Here is a 22564-nt window from a genome sequence, read left to right on the forward strand (position 1 = left end):
TTTTACATGGATTTAGATGTATATTATTGCCTACACAACAAAGCAAAAAACCTAACCCTGATCTGAATATGCTTAATTACAAATTTGTTAGTAAATTAAACTTATCTTGGGACTGTGACAATGGTTCAGAACAATCATCGCTTTCACTTAGGCTCCTCATCGACTTCGAGAGAGACAGCCTCAACCCCAACTCCAACCCCTTCTTCACACCAACGGACTATGGCAAGGTTCACAACAATCATCGCCCCTACCGCACCTCTTTGGCTTTGCACCGTTCATGTTGGATCAGATTTTGGCGTTACATCTCATGTTTGTTCAAGGTAGAGCTAGTCCATGAGAGCTATCGATCCTGACCATTCTCGGAATATATTGAGCTAGTCCAATCAATATATTTAAAAACGTTGTGGCAGGAATGCCATAGCCCATAGAGGTTATTGATTTAGAGTGAGAAAGGGAGTGCTTCTACATTAGGTCTCTTTCTGCATTAGCGTTAGGAATTTTTATTTTTTTGGGAAGAGATTGCATCCGTGAGGTTAAGGATTTGGGGGAAGGTTAGAGATTTAAAGGGAGAGGGAGTTCTTCTACATTAGGAGGGGAGTCAGGAGAGATATAGAATAGTCGGGTTATTCTCTTAAAAAAATTAAACTTAAATAAATAAAATAAAAAGAATCTTAAAAAAAAGTAGTGGTAACGCGAAAAATTGTGGGAGTTTCAGAGATTTCGATTATATATATATATATATATATATAGATTATTGACTCACATAATCACACTCATTTATACCTAAACTTACCCTAGGAGGGGTGGCCCAGTTGGGAGAGATCCCGCATGTAAGCACAAGGTCACTTGATCGAGTCGTGGCAGGTACCGTGTGGGAGGAGGGTTCCTAGCTTGCATTGCCCTCTCCTGCTGGCTCTCTTGGGGTGCTAGAGTGAGGTCTGTGGCGCCCCAGTCACAGTAGCTATGGCTCAATCCAACATTCCCTAGTGGGGGGTGCCCCTATTAGGTCATGCCTTGGGGGGTCAGTCACAAATGATTGCCCCCGCACCCCCCCCCCATTTTGTTCATCAAAAAAAAAATTATACATAAACTTATACATTATGTGTCTATTTAACCAATCAAATGCTTGGATAATCACTAACTTTACAATATTTTTTCTTAAATTTTACTAACTTTATAACAAAAAGTTATTATAACATGATAACAATACACAAACATATAACAAACCATCTTTATTTCCTAATTATTAAATTATATAAATTTATGTTATATTTATATTGTATACACAAACGTCCACACACATCAGAATTCATACATGTAGCATTATAACAAAAAGTAATACACACAATCAATATTAGACACACTCACACACATAATATAAATTTATAAAAAATAGTTATACTTACAATTCACAATCACTTACTCTTTACTCTTAGAGTTAGAAATAAGTAAGAGTGTGCAAAATTTAAGTTCGGATGTGCAAAAATATTTTTAAAAATAAATTAAAGTATTAAACTAACAAATATATATATATATATATATATATTTTTTTTTTGAAGTCAGGGGGTTCATTTGAACCCCCTAAATATAGAGTAGTGTTGCCCCTGCTTACAAAACTCACTGTATTGGATCTATTAGCTAACAAATTTGGTGGTGTGATGCCATCATCACTTCAAATCTCAAGGTACTCTCCTCCTTGGATCTACAATAAAATCATCTTAGCGGTAAGATCCTATCATCACCTTTAGGTAGCAACATGTATGTAGTCTGCCCTCAAAAATCTTTTGAATCTTATAAGATTACAATTTCACAGGTGCATTACCCATATGGCTTGGGAACCTTATGAAAGTTACTAAACTTTTACTTTGAAATAATAGCTTCATTGGCCAAATCCCATCATTACTTTCAAATGTAAAGGATATCACTTTTGTTAACCTCAGATATAACAACCTTGAAGGTACAATTACCGATTTTTTTACCAACCTCACAAAACTAACCTCAATTTTCTTGTCTTATAACCAACTCTCTAGTTTTGGTGAATTTTAATTGTTAGAAATACTGAATAAGTATATTGTATTTCATACTAAAAGAATGTACATAAGAGCCTTTATATAGGAGGCATATGTGTGTAGTACAAGTAAGAGTTTAGTACAAGCATGTATGCTGTACAAGTAATCTAGGTGAGCCTAAAGCCCATAACACTATACACATTAACAGCCCCCCTCAAACTCAAGGTAGGTGTGAGACCAACTTGAGGTTGTCGACCAAATCATGAAGGTGTCTCTTAGGATGTGACTTAGTGAATATATCTGCAAATTGATCTTTGTAGGAGACTGAGAAGAGCTTGAGAGCACTATGAACAAGATGATAACGAATAAAATGACAATCGATCTCGATGTATTTAGTCTGTTCATGGAAGACATCATTATGAGTAATATGAATAGCACTCTGGTATCAACAATGGCATGATATTCTGCTTCAATACTAGAGCGGGCCATATGAATTTGTTTCTTGCTTCACCAAAAAATCAGTGGAAAACCAAGAAGAAAGCCATAACCAGTGGTAGACCTGCAATCAGTTGGATCTCCTATCCAATCAGCATTAGAAAATGTACGGAGAACAAGAGGAGACTGAGCAGAGTAGAAAAGACCATGAAAGAGAGTGCCCTTTAGGTATCAAAGAATGCGTAGAATAGCAGCATAATGAGTCAATCATGGAGCGAATAGATACTAGCTCACCTAGTGAACAACATAGGATATGTCTGGACAAGTGACAGTGAGATAAACTAGGCTGCCAACCAAGCATCTATAAAAAGAGGGATTAGACAACGGTTTCCTTCCTAAGGGAGTCAAATGCGCATTAAGATCAATTGGAGTGTCAACAATCTTGCTATCAGTAAGTCTAGCTCGAGATAAGAGTTCAAATTCATACTTAGCATGAGTAATATAAAGGCCATCTGTAGAATGAGTGATTTCAAGACCTAAGAAGTAGCTGAGATATCCAAGATCTTCCATCTCAAACTGCTAACTAAGAAAATCCTTGAGTTCTTAAATGCCATTAAGGTTATTACCAGTTTTGATCATATCATCCACATATAGGAGAAGTAAAATAGTGCCTTTGTCAGTGCAACAAAGAAATAAGACAAAATCATAATGACTAGCCATGTAACTTAAGTGAGAGATGGTAGAGCTGAATTTGGCAAACCAAGTTCGTGGAGCTTGTTTATGGCCATAAAGTGCACATCGAAGGTGACAAACCTTGTTTGATTCAATAGAGAGACTAGGAGGAGGTTGCATATAAAATTCTTTACTTAAATCCCCATTAAGGAATGCATTTTTGACATCCATCTAAAAAAGGACCCATTTACTGGCAGTAGCAACAGCTAAGAGAGCACGAACAGATGAGATACGAGCAACCAGAGTAAAGGTCTCGTCATAACCAATCCCATACTTCTGTGTAAAACCTTTTGCAACAAGACGAGTTTTGTAGTGCTCAATGGACCCATCAGAGCGAGTCTTAATCTTGTAGATCCACTTACAACCAACCACAGATTTCTAGGGGGGAGAGTCACCAAATCCCAAGTATGGTTTTTAGATAAAGTATCAAGTTCCTTTTTCATTGTAATCTGCCATAAAGGGTCAGTGGAAGGCTCACAATAGGTGTGAGGCTCGTGTAGTGTAACAAGAGCAGTGTAACAATGATAGTTAAGAAACTGTGCAAGAATGGATCTTACCTGAGTTGAGCGCCGAGGTGGAATGTCTTGTGCAAGATCTTCAGGTGGAGCAGGAGTAGGGGACCAAGCTCAGGGTTGGGTAGCTCGTCTTCAACCTGTTCATCTTTCATCTGTTCATTAAAGGGTGAACTAGGAAAGGGATCAAGGATATCTGGTGGTTGGACAGAAAAGTCTAAAGGAGAATCAGGAGCAGCTACAAGAGGATTAGGAGCTGCTACAGAAGCAATATGTGCCTCATATGGAAAAAAATCTAAGACAAAGGAGGAAGATAAGGAGGCACGGAAATGAGAGAGCTCGACAAAGGAGTGATGTTCCCAAAATACAACATTGCAGGAGATATGAAGACGATGAGAGATAGGATCGTAACACCAATACCCCTTTTGAGTTTCGCCATAACCAAGAAAATAACAAAGCCTTGATTGAGGCTTAAGTTTGTTATACTCATGTGATTGAAGAAGAAGGAAACAAGCAAAACCGAAGGAGCGAAGGTGATGATAGTCTAGAGGTGACCCAAAAAAGCGCTCATATGGAGTTCGATTTTGGATAACAAGACTTGGAATGTAATTAATAGCATGAACAGCATAAACAATAGCTTCACCCCAAAAAGGAGCAGGAACTTTAGCAGAGCGAAGGAGAGCACGAACAGTATCAAGAATATGACAAAATTTTTGTTCGGCTCTACCATTTTGCTGAGAGGTACTTGGACAAGTTAGTTGATGAATAATGCCATAGGAATGCAAAACAACTTGGAAAACATATTGAGAGTATGCAAGAGCATTATCAGATCAAAAAATTTTGATGCTTTTGGAAAACTAAGTTTCAACCATTTTTGCAAAAGTAGAATATACTTGCAATAATTCAGAACGATGTTTCATATTAAAAATCCAGCTATAGCGAAAGTAATTATCAACAAAGATAACAAAATATCAAGACCTACCAATACTAGAGACAGAGGAAGGCCCCCAAACATCAAAATGAATAAGGTCAAAGATATCAGTGGATATTGATTCACTAGAATTGAAAGGCAAAGCTGGTTGTTTTCCTAACTGACATAAAACACAATCAAAATTTTCTATAGACATTAAACCTAACAAACCTCCAAAAGCCAATTATTGTACCTGAGAGGAAGATGCACGACCAAGTCAAGCATGCCAAAGTGCAAGAGAAGGAATTGAAGAAACTGCAGCAGTTGCAAAAACAGAAACAAGTGCAACAAGTGGAAGACGAAGTTTGTCCACAGGAAACATACGCCCAACTTTGGGACTTGTCCCAAGCTCCTGTCCCATCCTCAAATCCTGCACAATACACCCAGAATAATCAAAGATAATGTAATAACCCAACTTAGCTAATTGTCCCACACAAAATAAATTGTAAGAAAGGTCAGGAACATTAAAGACCCTAGGAACTGAGAAATTAGAGGTCAAAACAGAACTTATATTATGACCAGACATTGTGAAACCATTTGCTATGCGAATATTAAGAAGGTGTGGTAGGTCAGAAAATAAAGATGAGTGAGGTGTCATGTGATTGCAACGAGCAGAATCCATAAGCCAAGAGGTAGGAGACATACCAGATAAAGCTGAGAGAGAAGAGGAATGAGATGCATTACCAACCATACAAATGACATTAGTGATGATGTTTATAAGGTCATCTCTAGAAATGGTGAAAGTGAATCCAGAAGACTGAGATTGTGCAAAGACGGGAGCCATTGGTTGGATACTCTCAGTGTTAGCAACAGTAGTAGCAGAAATTGAAACAGCTGATTTGTTGCGATGATAGCAAGTCTCAATATTGTGGCCAAAACGTTTGCAAAAATTGCAAAAACATTTGCTGGATTATCGACAACGATTATTGCAACAAGAAGAAGACCTGTCCTTATTCATCATTTAGAAGCAAAATATGTAAAAATGGACTACAAAAATGAAATCTACATGAAAAACTGGGTAAGGAGCACCTGGATTACAAAAAGTCAAACCTGATTAAAAAGTCAATGGTCAAACCCAAAAGTCACGGTCAACGGTCAAAATCTTCAACGGTCAACTGTGGCAGAAGTCAACGATGACGTAAGTAGAATGACGTCAGTAGATGAGTTAAGTAGAGCTGACGTGTTAAGTGATGACACCATGGATGACATCAGCGAGAGTACCAGTGGCGCGTGATCAGGATGCGTCGAGCTTCTTCTGGCGTGTGAGGGCGCATGTAGCGCATGGATGGATCTTGCCGATTTTCAACCAGCGCATGGAGTGTCCTATGTGGACAATTCCGACGAGGATGAGTAGATCGGACGACGATCTACACGGTGATATAGCTTGTGTTTTGATTGGAGGTTCGAAGTGAAGATCCGATGAGGGCAATGATCTTTGTGGGAGAGCGAGCTTCTGGCGGTGAAGATTCAACCTTGAGGACCTCTAACGGCAATGGGGCAGTCAAGAGAGGGCACCAAAAAGAAAGGTTTACTGACAGGAGAAGTTAAGGCAGGGAAAAATACCAATAAAGATGAGATTGCAAAACACAAGAAAATTAGAGCAATGGCTCTGATACCATGTTAGAAATACTGAATAAGTGTATTATATTTCGCATTAAAAGAATGTACGCGAGAGCCTTTATATAGGAGGCATATGTGTGCAGTACAAGTAAGAGTGTAGTACAAGTATGTGTGCTATACAAGCAATCTAGGTGGGCCTAAAGCCCACAACACTATACACGTTAACATTAATTAACAATTTACTGTAGTTTCTATCATTGAAAAATAATAAGCTTTATGGATCTATTCCAAAGTTTATCTCTAATCTTGTGAATCTTACATTCCTTGATATTTCGTCAAATGACCTGAATGGAATTTTGGAATTTGAGATCTTCAAAAAGTTGAAAAGGCTCCAAACTGTTAACCTTTGTGCCAATCTACTACATGGAAGCTTCCTGTTCTACCACCTTCTATGTATAAATTTTTTATCTCAAACAATAGATTAAGTGGGGAGACTCCATCTTCAATTTGCAATGTAACTTCCCTTGAAATTTTGGACATCTCTAATAACAGTTTGAGTGGTACAATTCCACCATGTTTGGGAAACTCCAGTAATTTCCACAGCACCATGCCTGAAACTTTTGCAGTGGGTAATAGGTTGATAACTCATCTTTAATGGTAATCAGTTAGAAGGGGTATTACCAAAATCTTTGGTCAATTGTAAATATCTAGAAGTTCTAGACATAGGAAATAACAAGATAAACGATTCCTTCCCCTATTAGTTGGAAGCTCTTCTAGAGCTACAAGTTCTTATCTTGAGGTCCAACAAATTTAATGGTCAAATAGACAATTTCAAGACAAAGTCATATTTCCTTTTGTTGCGAATGATCAACCTTTCTCACAATGGGTTTACTAGTATTTTACCTACCTGTTTCTCAAAGGACCGAAAGCTATTAAAACAACCAAACAAAGTGAAGTTGAATCAACATATATGGAGCAAGACTATTACCAAGACTCAGTCATGGTTTCAATGAAAGGGCAGAACTTTGTTGTGCTAGGGAGAATCTTAACCATTTGCACTACCATAGATCTATCAAGCAACAAGTTCCATGGACATATTCCCTAAGTAATTGGAACGCTGAAGTTTCTTTAAGGGCTTAACCTTTCCCATAACATGCTAATTGGCCACATTCCATCATCTTTCAAAATTTGTTTGTACTTGAATCCTTAGACCTTGTTATGTTCCTAGTGTCACACATGAATTAAGTATAAGTTTAACCATGTATTTATAAGCTTTTGGCCATCCTCTCCTTACAAGCCAATTTTCAGGGGTGAGTTCTATACATAGGTTTGTAACAAACCTCTCTTCAAATAAGCTTAATGGGAAGATTCCAATGCAATTGACAAGTTTAACATTTTTGGCATTTTTGAATCTTTCACAAAACCAACTTATGGGTCCAATACCCCAAAGCAAACAATTTGGAACATCTCTAAACAACTCATATGGCGAGAACTTGGGATTATGTAGATTTCCATTATCAACGAAATGTAGCATTGATGAGGCCATATCACCACCAATATTCCAAGAGGACAACAATGCAACGTTTACAAGTGGATTTGCTTGGAAGGTTGTGTTATTAGTGTGGATTGGTGTTTGGATTAGCTAGAGGATGTCTTATGTTCAAAATTAGAAAATCTTAGTGTCTCACTACAACAAAATGTATTTTTAGCGACGAAAATTAGTGAGGAAATATTTTTCGTCGCTAAAAATATAGCTTTAGTGACGAAATATGAATTTCGTCACTAATATTGTAAGGTTGAATTTATTCAACCATCTAATTGTCTTTATTCCGTGCCAAATTTGCTTGTAATTCAGCATTTAGTAACCTTGTATTTAGGTGGGTTTGATGTAAGGGTAGTGAGTGAGATAGAGTGAAGTTTGCTCAAGAGTGTGCAAGAAAACAGAGACTCGCGGCTGGGACTCGCGGGTGACTCGCGGCTGCAAGCCGCCAGAAGCAGCACACGTGCCAAGCATGCTGGAAGATGAACAGTCATGCTAGCTGGAGCACTACAGGACAAAACAAGACAACTGGCCATACGGTTATCTCGCGACTGGGATCTCGCGACTTAGCCAAGCCGCGAGCCACCCCTGTTTTGTTAAACCTGACGTTTCACATTCCTCTCCCACTCCAGTATAAATACCCCTATTACCCACGATTGAAAAGAGAGCTTCCAGAGAGAATTTTGAGAGAGAAACCCTAAAGAAAAACAAGATTGATTCACACACAATCTATACCTTAGAGACTCTTCAAATCCTCAACTCTCTTCCTCTCCATTGTCAAATCCTTGAGAGGCATTATACCAAACCAGGTTCTCACCATCATCATTCATTGTAGACTGCTATTGGATTTCTGGGAAGCAGTTAGGAAGGAACCAATCTTCATTGGTTGATGCTACGGTCTAGTAGCGGAATCCGGGAAGCTAGAAAAGAAAAAGGTTCGGCGCAACCTCGTTGGAGCAAGAAGCTTGGAGGGCTTAGGTGCACTGGGTAGATTAGGCTTGGAGGGTCTATTGCTGTCCTTGTATCCCAACTGTATTTTCTAGTGGATTGTTTACCGCTTGGAGGGCGGCGGAGAGGTTTTACGCCGAGGGCTTCGGTTTCCTCTTCGATAACACATCACGTGTTGTCTTTGTGTTTGCATCTTCCTTCCTCTGTATCTTTGCCTTTTCATCATCTGCTGTGGTTTTATTTTGTTATGGCTTAGATAGTTTTTAACCAATTTCATATTATAGCATATGTTAAGTTTCCGCACACTAGTTGTTTGACATATTGCTTGAATTGGTTAAGTTGTAATTTGGGGGTCTAAACGTTCAAAGGTGTTTTGTACACGTTTTTTGAACTTTCAAATATATTTCGTCACTAATAATGAAAAAAATTATAACATTTAGCGACGGAAAATAAATTTTGTTGCTATTGTGATCTGAAAAATGGGCACTAGTGGAGGGAAACTTTGGCGCGAGTTTAATTAATCTATAGCAACGAAATATTTCGTCGCTAAAAGTTGAAATCTTTAGTGATGAAATATTTCGTCACTGTAGGTATTGATGTGGATAGTATTAGTGACGAAAATCATTTCGTTGCTATAAGGAAGTATTAGCGACGAAAAAAATTTGTCACTAAAAATAATAATAGTTTTGCACTTATATGTTTTTAGTGACGAAATCACAATTCGTCACTAAAAGTATGCTTTAGTGACGAAATATGAATTTCATCTCTAAAAATCTTAACAAAGCTTGGGCTCTGATTTTCGTCACTATAAGGAAGAATTAGCAACGAAAAATATTCGTCACTAAAAATAAAAATATTTTTGCACTTCTATGTTTTTAGTGACGAAATTCATAATTCATCTCTAAAAATCTTAACAAAGCCTGGGTTCTTTAGGGACAAAACTGACATTCGTCGCTAAAAACTTAAAAACCATATACCTTTTGCGATGACAAAGTAGGCATTAGCGATGGAAAATTTTCGTCGCTAAAGACTTGACTATTTAAATCCATTTGTCTCTTTTATTTCAGCCAAAAGCCAAAAGCCATTTTACTTCAGTGCCGAACCATTCCTCAAAAGCCAAAAGCCAAACCATTCGTTGCCGAACACCAACCCATTCTCAACGATTCAACCTACATTCTCAACGATTCAAACTCCATTCTCAATGATTCAAACCCCATTCTCGATGATTCAAACTCCATTCTCAATGGTTCTCGACCCATTCTCGATGGTTTGAAGTGTTGTTTCAGCTCCTGACCCATTCTCGACAATTCAAACTCCATTCTCAATGGTTCTAGACGATTCTCGACAGTTTTGAAGTGTTGCTTTAGCTCCTGACCCATTCGTCGCCCATTTTCAATGGTTTTGAAGTGTTATTTCAGCTGATTTGTTGCCAATTCTTGACGATTTAAACCCATTCGTCATCGATTCGAAACCATTCTTCGCCGATTTGGAGCCATTCGCAACGGTTTTGAAGTTTTATTTTAGCTCCCACCGTCACCGATTCAAACCCATTCTTGACCATTCTCGACGATTCGAACCCATTCGTTGCCGTTGTGGACCCTTTGCGACGAATTCTTCACCGCCGATTCGGACCATTCGCGACGATCTGGATTCGGTAAGGTTTTTTGTTTTTATTTTTTTGTTTGTCAATGATTATTTTGGATTTATTTATTTCATATTCAATGAGTTTATTTTTTATTTATTTTTTAGTTTGGATCAATGAGCTTATTTCATCACCAATCTAGAGATATTCTTTGGGTCTGAAATGAAATGAAAGTAAAGCCTTAAAGCCAAAATGCTATTATAGACTTTATAGTATTTTACTTGGTTCCTATTAAGATTGTGATGTTTGGTATATGTAACATTTGTAGAAACTTATTTATTTTATGATTTGGCTTGATATTTGTTTCATCCATACTTTATAAATATTTGTAAACATTCATGTAATTAAGCCTTTAAAGCCATGCATTTCATACACTTGGCTAAGCCCTTTAAGCTCATACATTTGTCCAAGCCTTTTGTCATGCATTTCTTACACTTTAAAGTTTAAAGGGTAAGCATTTCATACACTTGGATAAGCCCTTTAAGCTCATACATTTGACCAAGCCTTTCAGCTTAAGCATTTCATACACCTGGCTAAGCCTTTAAGGGCATGTATTTCATAAAATGTTTCCATATGAGATGTGTGTGGGCACTTGGCTAACTCTATAAGGCCATTCATTTCATACACTTTGCTACACCTTAAACGCCAATAATATATTTCATAGGAAATTTTTTTTATAAAACTCATACATATATGAATACTTGGTCTCTTCATAAGGCCATGCATTTCATAATATGTTTTCATAAGATATGTGCTATATAGACTCTTGGCTATATATGAAGCATTTCATAGGAAATGTTTCTATAAAACATGTATATATATATATATATATATATATATATATATATGAACACTTTTTCGTGTAGACCCACTTGTTTTGGAGGATGCCCCCACCTCTGGCTTTTCCCTGGTTTCCTATAACACTAACTACCATATTGATTGTAATAAGGTTAAACATGATACCTATATTAAATTGTGTCTATTTTAGAGCTGTCAAAGGTGAGCTAGGTGCTTGCATAAACACTTAAGTGATGCGCAAGGAGTCATGTAGAGCCTCACAACATTTTTAAAATCTATGCAGCTTTGTTGGACAAATGACATTCTTTGTAAATGAATGAGTTTCCCTTAGCTAGTTGTTGTTGATGACTGGAGATAAATAATTGATCTGGTGAATATACGATTTCTTAGTCTACATGGGACAAAATTGAATTAAATTTGTTTGTATTAGATCATGTGCAACTCTAATTTGAGTAACTGTAGCATGTCTATTTTTCTCGGCCTCAATCCTTTATTTTCTTGCAATATCTTCAACTTAAATCAAAACGCTCCTTGTTCGTGCTTTTGATGGTCTTCTATGTACGTGATTATATCTTCTTGGTCTACTTGTTTACTTGTCCACATTATGTTGTATTATGCCTTTTTGTAACTAATGTATACTTGAGTTACTATGGCTTATTGTTTCAAGGAATTTTCTTTAAATAGGAGAGATGATGCTTGGTTTGCAGCTCTTGGAAGATCTTGCATCCATATGAATTGGAGTGACCAGGGTGCTATATCTCTTGAGGTATGCTCCATGTGTTTAACACCTAAGCAGTGAAAGACTTCTTGATAGGGTAGTTTAACACCTTTATTTACTATAACATTGTGTTTCCTTCTTTTTCTCAATGCTGGTTGTGATTTACCTAATTCTAATGACTTTATGTCAATTATCTACTTATTATTTATTATGTAAATCTATGGTATTCTAGATTGAGATTCATCTTTTTATTGAAATTCTTGCATTGTCTCCATTAAGAGGTAAAGCTTCATTGTTTTATGTGTTGCATGCAGGTGAAATCCTATTGATACATAGAATGTGTTGATGACTGCAGCCATTAAATCATTGGGATTGTGAGGAACAAGGTGAAGAACACAAGTTAACTTTGGATTTTTTCTGAAAGTTGTAAACTTAACTTGACCAAAGTAAGTATATTCTAGATAAAAACTTATAAAACTCTATATATACTTGTGATGCTGGAAATTGATTTTGTGATGGGTTGTTGTGTTGGAGCAAGCGGGTGGCTTGCATGGTGTTATAAGGTGCTTTTCATATTAGGAGTGTTTTTAATTTCTTGCAAATGTGAATGAAACTTGTTGATTAGTAGCAATTGTGTTCCTTTATTTGATTTCAATACTTGTGAGCATTATACTTGTGATGTTGGTAATTGGTTTTGTGATGGGTTGTTGTGTTGGAGCAAGCGGGTGGCTTGCATGGTATTATAAGGTGGTTTAAATTCATATTGAGAGTGTTTTTAATTTCTTGCAAATGTGAATGAAACTTGTTGATAGTAGCAATTGTGTTCCTTTATTCAATTTCAATACTTGTAAGCATTATAGTTGTGATGTTTGTGATTGGTTTTGTGGTGGGTTGTTGTGTTGGAGCAAGCGGGTAGCTTGCATGATGATAGTTTCACCTATGGGGGTGGTTCATCTTCAAGTTAAATCACTTATTGGTTAGTACTTTATCTTCAAGTTAAAACACTTCATTTTTTATGTATCTTTTGAAACTAATTCTATTATATTACACTTGAAAATTTATATTTGCTTTCTACAACTTATACATTAGGAGTTGTGATTTTAATTTATTGATGTGGCTACTCTTAATGCATTGTTAGAAATGTTTCTTATAACATAATTAATGTTTTTACTTTGCGATTTTAATTTAGTAGTGTTTTTAAATTTGTGCAAATTTCTTATTGGTGGCTTTAGGGGATTTACTTTTGGCATTATTTGAAGACATATGGAGACATCTTCCATTGGTTGTAATTATATTATGCTACATTTTTTGTATTGTAATAAAACATCTTAAGTTATTGTATGTGTTGCAAACAATTATTGTATGGAAGGAGTTTGAATTGGATACTTATTTTAATTTTAACTTGTGGAATGTATGGATCGATTTTTTATAAATGTGTTGTTGAAATAAATTTGTTAATCAAATGTAAGGTTTTAATAATGTAATGGCAGGTTACAGGTTAATATCAAAGCCATGAAAATAATAAAAACATAAAATAAGTTTTAGCGACGAATTTGTTCTCACAAATATAGCAACAAAAATTTTTTTTAGTGACGAAATATTTCGTCACTAAATGTAGCAGAATTTTGTAAGAAATGGTTTTAGTGAAGAAAATTTTCATCGCTATATGTGCCTGGATTTTTTTAAAAATAGTTTTAGTGACGAATTTTTTTGTCACTATATGTACCCGAAAGTAGTTTTAGTGACGAAATTATTCGTCACTAAATATGATTTAATAAATTGAAATGGTTTTTAGTGATGAAAAATTTTCGTCACTAAATACTGTTTTTAGCGAGGAAAACATTTAGCGATGAAACGATTTCATCGCTAAAAGTTTTTTTCTTTTTTAAACAAATCGGACTTTTAGTGACGAAATTTTTCGTCACTGAAAGTACATTTTGTTGTAGTGTCTTGTTAGGTTGATTGAAGAAAAAGGGCAAAGATCTAGACAAAGAAGAAATTGTTGAATTTAAAGGGTGCTCCAAGGTAAGTGTAACAAATTTCTAGTTTAGAATAATATTATTATATTATGCTATTGTTTTTCATAAGGTTTTTATTGGTCTTGCTATTATTATTATTATCTATATATATATATATATATATATATAACCGAAACCTTTGAAACTCCCACAATTTTCCACGTCAACATGATTAAAAAAAAAAAAACAAAAAAGTAATAAAACTTTTCTAAAACCTGATGCTCTGCCTTCTCTTCCTCCAAAACGCAGATCCACAACCAAACCCAATATAGCTTTCTCCTTCCTCCAAAACGTAGATTCACAGCCAAACCCAATATAGCTCTCTATCGTTCCCCCACCACTCATCTGTCCCGATTGATCTTTCTACTTCCTTTCATTCCCATCTCCCTTTATACCACAAGCCCAATACAAACCAAAACCACTTACATCTTCTAAGAGGGAAAAAAATTTGAAATTTCAGCATTTTGGCCGAAATACTCTTTCCGGGCCAAAATAAAAAGTTGGCCTTATTTGCTAATTTGCTCGCTTTTGTGTACTTGATCTCAATTAATCATGGGGAATGAGTAGGTCTAATTGTTATGAGGTACTCAACACTATTGTGATTTGGCAAGAAGGTTAGAGTTCTGGCTAAAGACTCTAAATTAAAGGAAGGTGAAAAAAAGATAAGGAGAGAGTTTGAAAAGGTTCTGTGATAATGAAAAAGTAAAAATAAGAAAGGGAGAAGGGTAGTGGCTGAGGAGATATGGAGCGGTGAGTCACGTGCTTGGGAATGATGAATTTTTGAAAAGTTTCCAGGAAAGTTGCATGTTTTACAAATACCCTTTTCTGCTTGCTTATTTACAATAGTAGCATATTTAATTTTGAACGTTCCTTCATTAAAATTTTATATATATTCATTTTTTAAACTTTTTTTTTTGTGAAGAAATCAATATAAAAACTTTAGCTCAATAATAATAAATAATAGTAATTTTATTTATATATATATATATATATATATATATATACATATATATATTTAAATATATACCTGGTGCATAATCCTGAAATGGCGCACCGGCACATACTGATACCAAAATATTCCGTTCCAGTAGCTAATTCAGAACAACCTCTAAAATGGAATTTAAAAGTTTGGTGGAAATAGTGTGACTGTACAATATAATCGAAGCCTCTGACTATTTGTTGATTTCTCTAGAATTTTCACCTTAACCCCAAAACCTTCATAGATCGGTGAATTGAAAAAGAATAAAAAAATAAAAAATAAAAAACCTTTTGTGACAACTTAATCATAGTTGTGTGTTTACAGTGGTGTCTAAGGATGGAAATAAGGTGACTATACAATTAACCAAATTATGCAAAAATTCAATTCAAATACTGATGAAAATTTTAAAATTTTAGATAAACACTTGAATTGAAACTCAGTTGAAATATATCCAGTATGTAATAGCCATCAATTGAGGCTACTACAAAATGGTTTTTTTTTTTTTTTACTCACAAGTTTTAGTTGTTTCATTATTGTTCCTATATACTCTCAATATGTGTCATTGAATGGAAATAGCATTGTCATTTGTTCAGTTTCTTCTAAGATTGCTTTCATGAATTTAATAGTTTTTCTATTTTCTTAACTTGATTTTTTTTTTTTTTTGAGAGAGTTCTTAACTTGATTTAAAAAAAAAAAATATATATATATATATATATATATTCCTATTTTGTAGAATTTATTTTGAAGTTAGATCAAGAGTTCTATATTAAACATATCAAAGTTTAGGTGCATTATCAATACTATATTAATTTATAATGATATTTTTTATGATCTATAAGTTTATTTTTAAGGCTGTTTGGCACTGTCAACAACATTGCGTAAATGATAATTTAAATTCTTCCTTCATTGTTGGATTTTTTTTTTTCATAGTCAATAGGTTTCCCGTGCATCACACGGGTCAGTGACTAATTATTATTATATATTTTCATATTTTAGTTCAATAAATATTTTTTGGGTTTTTTTTTTTTTTTTGCTTGAAAGGCCCTAATATATTGTTAAGTATATCAAATTATCGACCAAAGTTTAATTTTATTGGGCATAAAAAAATAAATAAAATAAATAAATAAAAACTTAGGGTGGTCACAAAATTTTTTTTAGGGTATGAAAACAAATATAAAATTTTAAATTATATATATATATATATATATATATATATATATATATAAATCTAGGTGAGAGTGGTCCTGTGACCACCCTGGCCTCAACGTGCCACCACCCCTAATATATATGCACTTGTTTTATTTATTTATTTTTAAATTGCTTCTCAAAGTACGCCTGGAATGCAATATCCATGTTTCTAGTAAAGACACAGCATATATCTTTTAATTTTTTTTTTTTTTTTTTTTTTTGGTCGAGAATCCGTATATCTTATACTCAGTAGTGGGGATTTAGCACTATTGTAGTTATGAACTTAAGAAAGCGTATAAATTCAATGAAACGGAAAAACATGCCTCCTCTAATTCACTGGGTCAGCAAGAGTTTTTATTTTTTTATTTGTTTTTATTACTATCAACGTTAATTTCATGAGTGAATGAAGACCACTTGATTTAGAAAAGAATCACCAGTTATCAATTGCCAAAAAACTTGTGTGCCAACTTCTTCCCAGAAAACACGCAAGTTACACTGTAATTAGAGTCTTAGAGACTTCAGTTTAGAGTCAAGTCAAGCCTCTGAAATTAAGTGGCCAATTTTCTTTATTTTGGGACCCCTGATTCCTTTGTTAAAAGGAGTCAAGTCTTGGTAATAAGTGGTTCATTTTCTCCATGATGGGACCCCTGAAGAAAAAAAAATCCACTAACTTGTCCAAATGCTAGTTATAGAGTCAAGTCTTCGTAATCTTTTTTACGAAAACTCACATCTTCGGCCAATTTTTGGGTTTTCATATCTATTTGATCATTTTCAATTTTCATTTTGGGTAATGCATGCGCTCTCTTTCAATATTCTACTAAATAATCCCAAAATGTAATTGATCATTTGATATCAGTTGAAGGTTGCCTAAGTTTGTTGAAAATTAGTCTAAAATTGGTGTCTTCAAAATACTTCTCACTTTATGTCTGTCATGCAACTCCTAACAATTATACTTCTTGACAGTTGATAGAACCTACTTAATTTTTCACGGTTCTTTGTTCTTACTAGTAGTATGAATTCCTTTATCGATCTTTGCTTGAATTTAAATGATTCCTTGTCACATTAGTGATTGCCTGATTGGACTCTATTTGTGATAGCCGGTTCCAAAGGAGAAAAATAAAAAAGAGACAGTAATTTTGATACTAGGTTTACTTACTGATGATGATAAAACCATAGTAGTAGTACTCACCCCTGCGAAGGTATAAAATGATGCTCTGAATAAACTCATCAGGATCCATTGGCAAGTGACGACGTTAAGAAGCACATGAAGCGCACCTTATAGCTGACAGGAGGACCTTAGGCGACGAGGATGCGTATATAAGGAAATATCTTACGCTTCATGCTTGGTGCTAAACAAAAGGATTCCTACAAGGAAAGGATTCCGCTAAGTACGCCCATAAAGACTCCTATAAGGAAAAGACTTCTTACTCAAGGAAAGAAGGTCAACCCTCTACTACTATGAAAACCTAAGACCCCGTGGATCAAGATACGCATAATTTCCCCCAACTCTGGCACTCTAGAGTTGTAAATAATTCTAATTTGACTTTCGGAGGGTATTTGACCGACACCACACCAGTGCTCTCTATGAGGTCTTCTCTTTTTGTATTGCGCAGGTATTATTCCGAGCACGTAAGGATCGTGTGACTCACTGTTGATTTTTCAGCATCATCAGTTAATATTCTAGGTTTTATTTTTTTAGTTAATATTCTAGGTTAAAAATCTTGAGTGTGCCTAGCAGGGATGGAGCTAGGACTTAAAAGTTAAAGGGCAGCTTTTCTGTTAGTTGTGTGTGACGGCTTTAACCTCCAACTTTTTTGTTTAACAACTAATGGTTATTTATTTATTTGTTTGAGTATTTTATGTGTGCGTCGCAGTGACGAAGCCAGGATTTCAACTCAGGGGGAAGATTAATTGATACCTCGATACTCATTATTATGATCATGTTTGTTCATAAGCTCAATTAACTACACGTCTCTCTCTCTCTCTCTCTCTCTCTCTATATATATATATATATTTCATATCATTCAAATAAAGAAAACAAAAATAATCAAATTATAGTAAATAATAAAAAAATCTAAATACATAATGTTGAAATAAAAATAAATTGAGAAAATAAATTAATGTAGGAGTGTTAGGAATATAATAATATACCTATAAAGTTGTATCAATGTTTCAATGCCTTGAATTCTTTAAAAAAAAAATTGTAGAATTAAGCATATGTTTCTTTATTTGTTTAAGTAGTTAAAATTAGGATTTATAGAAAGAGTATGAAACTGTGAAAAATTAGAATAAAATAGGAGTCATGTCAAGGACACAATAAAAATTCACAGCAATTTCACAATATTCCTCAAATTATCACATCATCTCATACATGTGGGCCATTAAAAAAAAAAAAAATCGTATATTTTGGTTTACATCTTGAATGGAAAGAACACAAAATAGATTCTTTTAATGCTCTACACACAAAAAAAGAAGGTGATTTCAATTTTTTCATCATTGACCTTTTTTATGTCTAAAAAAATACCAGTATGTAGTTTGTAGTTTGTACTATATACTATGACCCTGTGAGAAGTAAAGAAATTCTTTAGTGGCCAATTTAACTATTTAAGTGGCCCGCTAGGAAAAGACGAAAACTAGTATGGTGATTGTTTTTTCCTCTTAAAGTAACACGCTTTCTGATATGTGTAGAGGGGCAATTTAGGCTTTCTAACATCAAACTCTAGTATTATACTATGAGTGCTGTTAACGGGTGCTGTACAACACCCATTAAAACAGTTTACATTATATTTTAGGATTAAAAAAAATGATACAAATAAAATAAGATTAACCTCATATTCAAATATATTTAAAAAAATAAATATGAATTTAATCAAATAAAATTATTGTACCTTGCAAATAATTGATTAATCCTTCATTGAACGCTTGAACTTTTCTTCATCTCTCTCTCTAGGTTTTTATTTTTTATTTTTTTATTTTTTTAAGTGGGTTTGATAATGGTAAAGTGAAAGAAAGTGAGTTTGATATTGGTAAAGTGAAAAAAGATGAAGAGTAAAATATTGATAAAGTAAAATTGGGTGGGAAATAAAAAGTGAAATGGAAGGAAATGTGTTAAAGGTGTGTTAAATGGGCATTTTTGTCCTATAATTATTGGAGATACCAAAATACACGTCTAACATCAACCACAGCTGAAAAGTAAAACTTTACCAATTTTCTATGCAGGTGGGACTCGAAGGCTAGTTCATTAATAGGTGTTGGCTGGCACCTATTAACAAAGTTCTTATACTATTATATACAAATTCTAGGGCAAGTCAGGGGGGCAACTACCCCCTCTCTCCCCCCTCCCCCCCCCCCCCCCCCCCCCCCCCCCCCCCCCGGTGCTCTGGTGTCTAAATATGGACAAAATTATTTTGTTTAAAATTTTTTAAAGGATCAATTTGTTTGTTTTAGGTAAAATTAGTTTACTGAACTTAATTGTTTTTAGTTTTATTATTAGTAATTTTTATTTTTGGAGTAATTTTTGATGGAGAGTGAAAAAAAGTTTATCAAAGACCTGGCTGCAAAACTAGACTGAGACAATTTGAATTGCCAGATCTGTAAAAGCGCAGTCAAGTCATTGGAATAGTTAGAATTTGATATTCGTTCTTAAGATATGCATTATTGCATAACGATGCTTTTGGGGCTAATTCTTTAGAGCAGTCAAGTCATTGGTTTAGTTCGAAATTGGAACTCTTTATCAAAATTTAAATCAGAATTTAATATCTGTCCCCACAATTTACATTATTGCATGGTGACGCTTTTGTAGCAAATTTTAAAGGGCAGTCAAGTCACTGGATTCGTTAGAAGTCTTAGTCAAAATTTATGCTCATTTTTTGGAACTAGTAGCATATAAAATACCACAATTTTTACTATAACTATTTTATTATAAGACTATAATTAGCTATTTGTCACTTTCACGTAGATCCATTATTATTTCTTCATGAGTGCTATTAACGGGTGCTGTACGGCACCCGTTAAAACAGTCCACATTATATTTTAGGATAAATGAAAAAAAGAAAAGAAAAACATGATACAATAGAGTGAGTTTAGGGCATAATTATAACTATCTCTTGTCCACAGCATGCCGATTGTGCACGCTTCTATGATAGATCATTTTCTATCTTTTATCAAAAAAGAAAAATGGTGAAATTATGACTTTGTAAACCATGGAGGAGACGGGCAGGACATTGGGTGTGTTTGGAGACTTATTGATAAACAAGACTTGAATCTTCTTCTTCTTCTTTTTTTTATTTTTTATTTTTTTATTTTTTTTATTATTATTATTATTATTTTATTTTTATAGAAGAAAGCCTTGACTCTGAGTACGAAGACTTGAATTTGTAACTTACATTGCGACAATTTAGTTGGTTTCCTTTTTTGAAAAAAATCAATTGATGGGTGGTTATTAGAGACTAAACAAGGTTATTAGAGACTAAACAAGCACTAAGAAAGGGACTCAGCAGGGGTCCTACCATGGAAAAAATGGGGCGTATGATCACTACAAAAATTATTATTTATTTTTTTTCAAAGGTTAATACCATGAAAAAAGTACTAAAAACCAAACAAACTTAAGGCTTTTAGTGACGGTGGATAACAATATGTTGAAAAAACTCAAGTTTGTTATAGTGGACCATATATATTTGACTAACAGTGAAACACGCACCATGTTGGGGAAGAAAGTTGCACATAAGTTTTTTAGGCGATTACTACTGCTAAGTCCCTTTCTTAGTGCTCATTCACTCAAAAAATTCAAGATAATACTGATAGTAATTGAAAATCATAATAGAGACCTATTAATGTTCTTATATTTCCATTTCATTGATGTGTTTCTTCATAACTAAAAAAGTGCTACCCACTACTCAGTATATGGTAGTGACTAGTATTTTTTCACAAGCATTATAGTAAAATCTCATCCTGCATAAATGGTTCATAATTTAATGTGAGTAATTTTTGGGTTTCATTGGCTATATTTTGGACAATATGCTATTTTACATTAGCTGGTGCTAATGCTCTAATCCATATTGAATATCTTGCTAGCTTAGCTTTGGTAATTCTTGTGGTTAGCCATTACCTTTGTAAATTCACACTTGCTTGATAACATATTATTGAGAGACTCTGTGACTTACATTAGGACTTAATAACAAAGACTTAGACTCTGTGACTTACATTAGGACAAGGTGGTTAGTGACTAAACAAGCACTAAGAAAGTGACTCATCAGGGGTTCCATCATAGAAAAAATACGGCGTATGATCACTACAATTAATATATATATATATATATATTTTTTTTTTTCCTTCCAACCCTTGAAAAAAGTACTGAAAAGGGTAAAACTTAAGGCTTCTAGTTAGTTAACGTTGTAATGTTTGATATAAGATAGTTTTGGAAAATGTTATATATGTATTATACAACATAATTGTTATAGAATTTTATTAGAAATGTGTTCATCATAAAAAATGATAATTATAAATTGCACAAACATATTTATTATAATTATTCAATCAAAGTAATGACAAATTATAAAAAAAAAAAAAAAAAAAAAAAAAAAAAAAAAACTTTGCAAGAACATTATAGAATAAAAGTTAATATAGAATGTGTTTTTCTATTTCTTTAATTCTAAAACAAAATACATATCCCAATTTCCCAAACACTCACAGTTAATCACATTATTTACAAAACCTACAAATCAACAACATTTGACCTTAAAATCAAAATCATAATCGCCATTATCATTTATATATATCTAAAAGCTGAAGTGTAGCAATTATTGTTATTACGCTCTTGATGAGTCATATCATCGGCCACATCACTATTATTTTATTTATTTTTTTGGTTTATTGAAACTATTAACTTTCTATTGCAGATTTATTTTTTGTCGCCAACATGATGCACAACACTCCACCATAAGCTCTATGGGCAAGATTTAGGTGTTGTTCCTTAGGTTCTCATTTTAAGATTCAATCACATGAATTTTTTCTCAAATGATGAAAGTATATTTTTAATTAAGTAGCTACATGGCTAAATCTTAAAAGGGGAACTTAAGGAACAGCACCTAAGGTATTGTACCTAAGTTTTGTTCAAACTCTATTTTCTATTTTCTATATTCAAAACTCCTTTCAACATTGAATTTTAGTTTTAATGTGAATAGCATGGGATACAAGGTGGTCTTTTTGATATTGGTAAAGTGAAAAAAGATGAAGAGTAAAATATTGATAAATCAAAATTGGATGGTAAATAAAAAATGAAATGGAAGGAAATGTGTTAAAGGTGTGTTAAATGGGCATATTTGTCCTATAATTATTAGAGATACCAAAACACACGTCTAACATCAACTACAACTAAAAAGTAAAACTTTACCAATTTTTTGGACTCGGAGGCTGGTTCATTAACAGGTGCTAGCCGGCACCTATTAACAAAGTCCTATTAAAAATGAGGTCGACAAGAAATGAGGTATTCATCATCAATTCCTTAGTTTTATGGT

This window comes from Quercus lobata, chromosome 8 (genome assembly GCF_001633185.2).
Source record: "Quercus lobata isolate SW786 chromosome 8, ValleyOak3.0 Primary Assembly, whole genome shotgun sequence".
Lineage (NCBI taxonomy): Eukaryota > Viridiplantae > Streptophyta > Magnoliopsida > Fagales > Fagaceae > Quercus > Quercus lobata.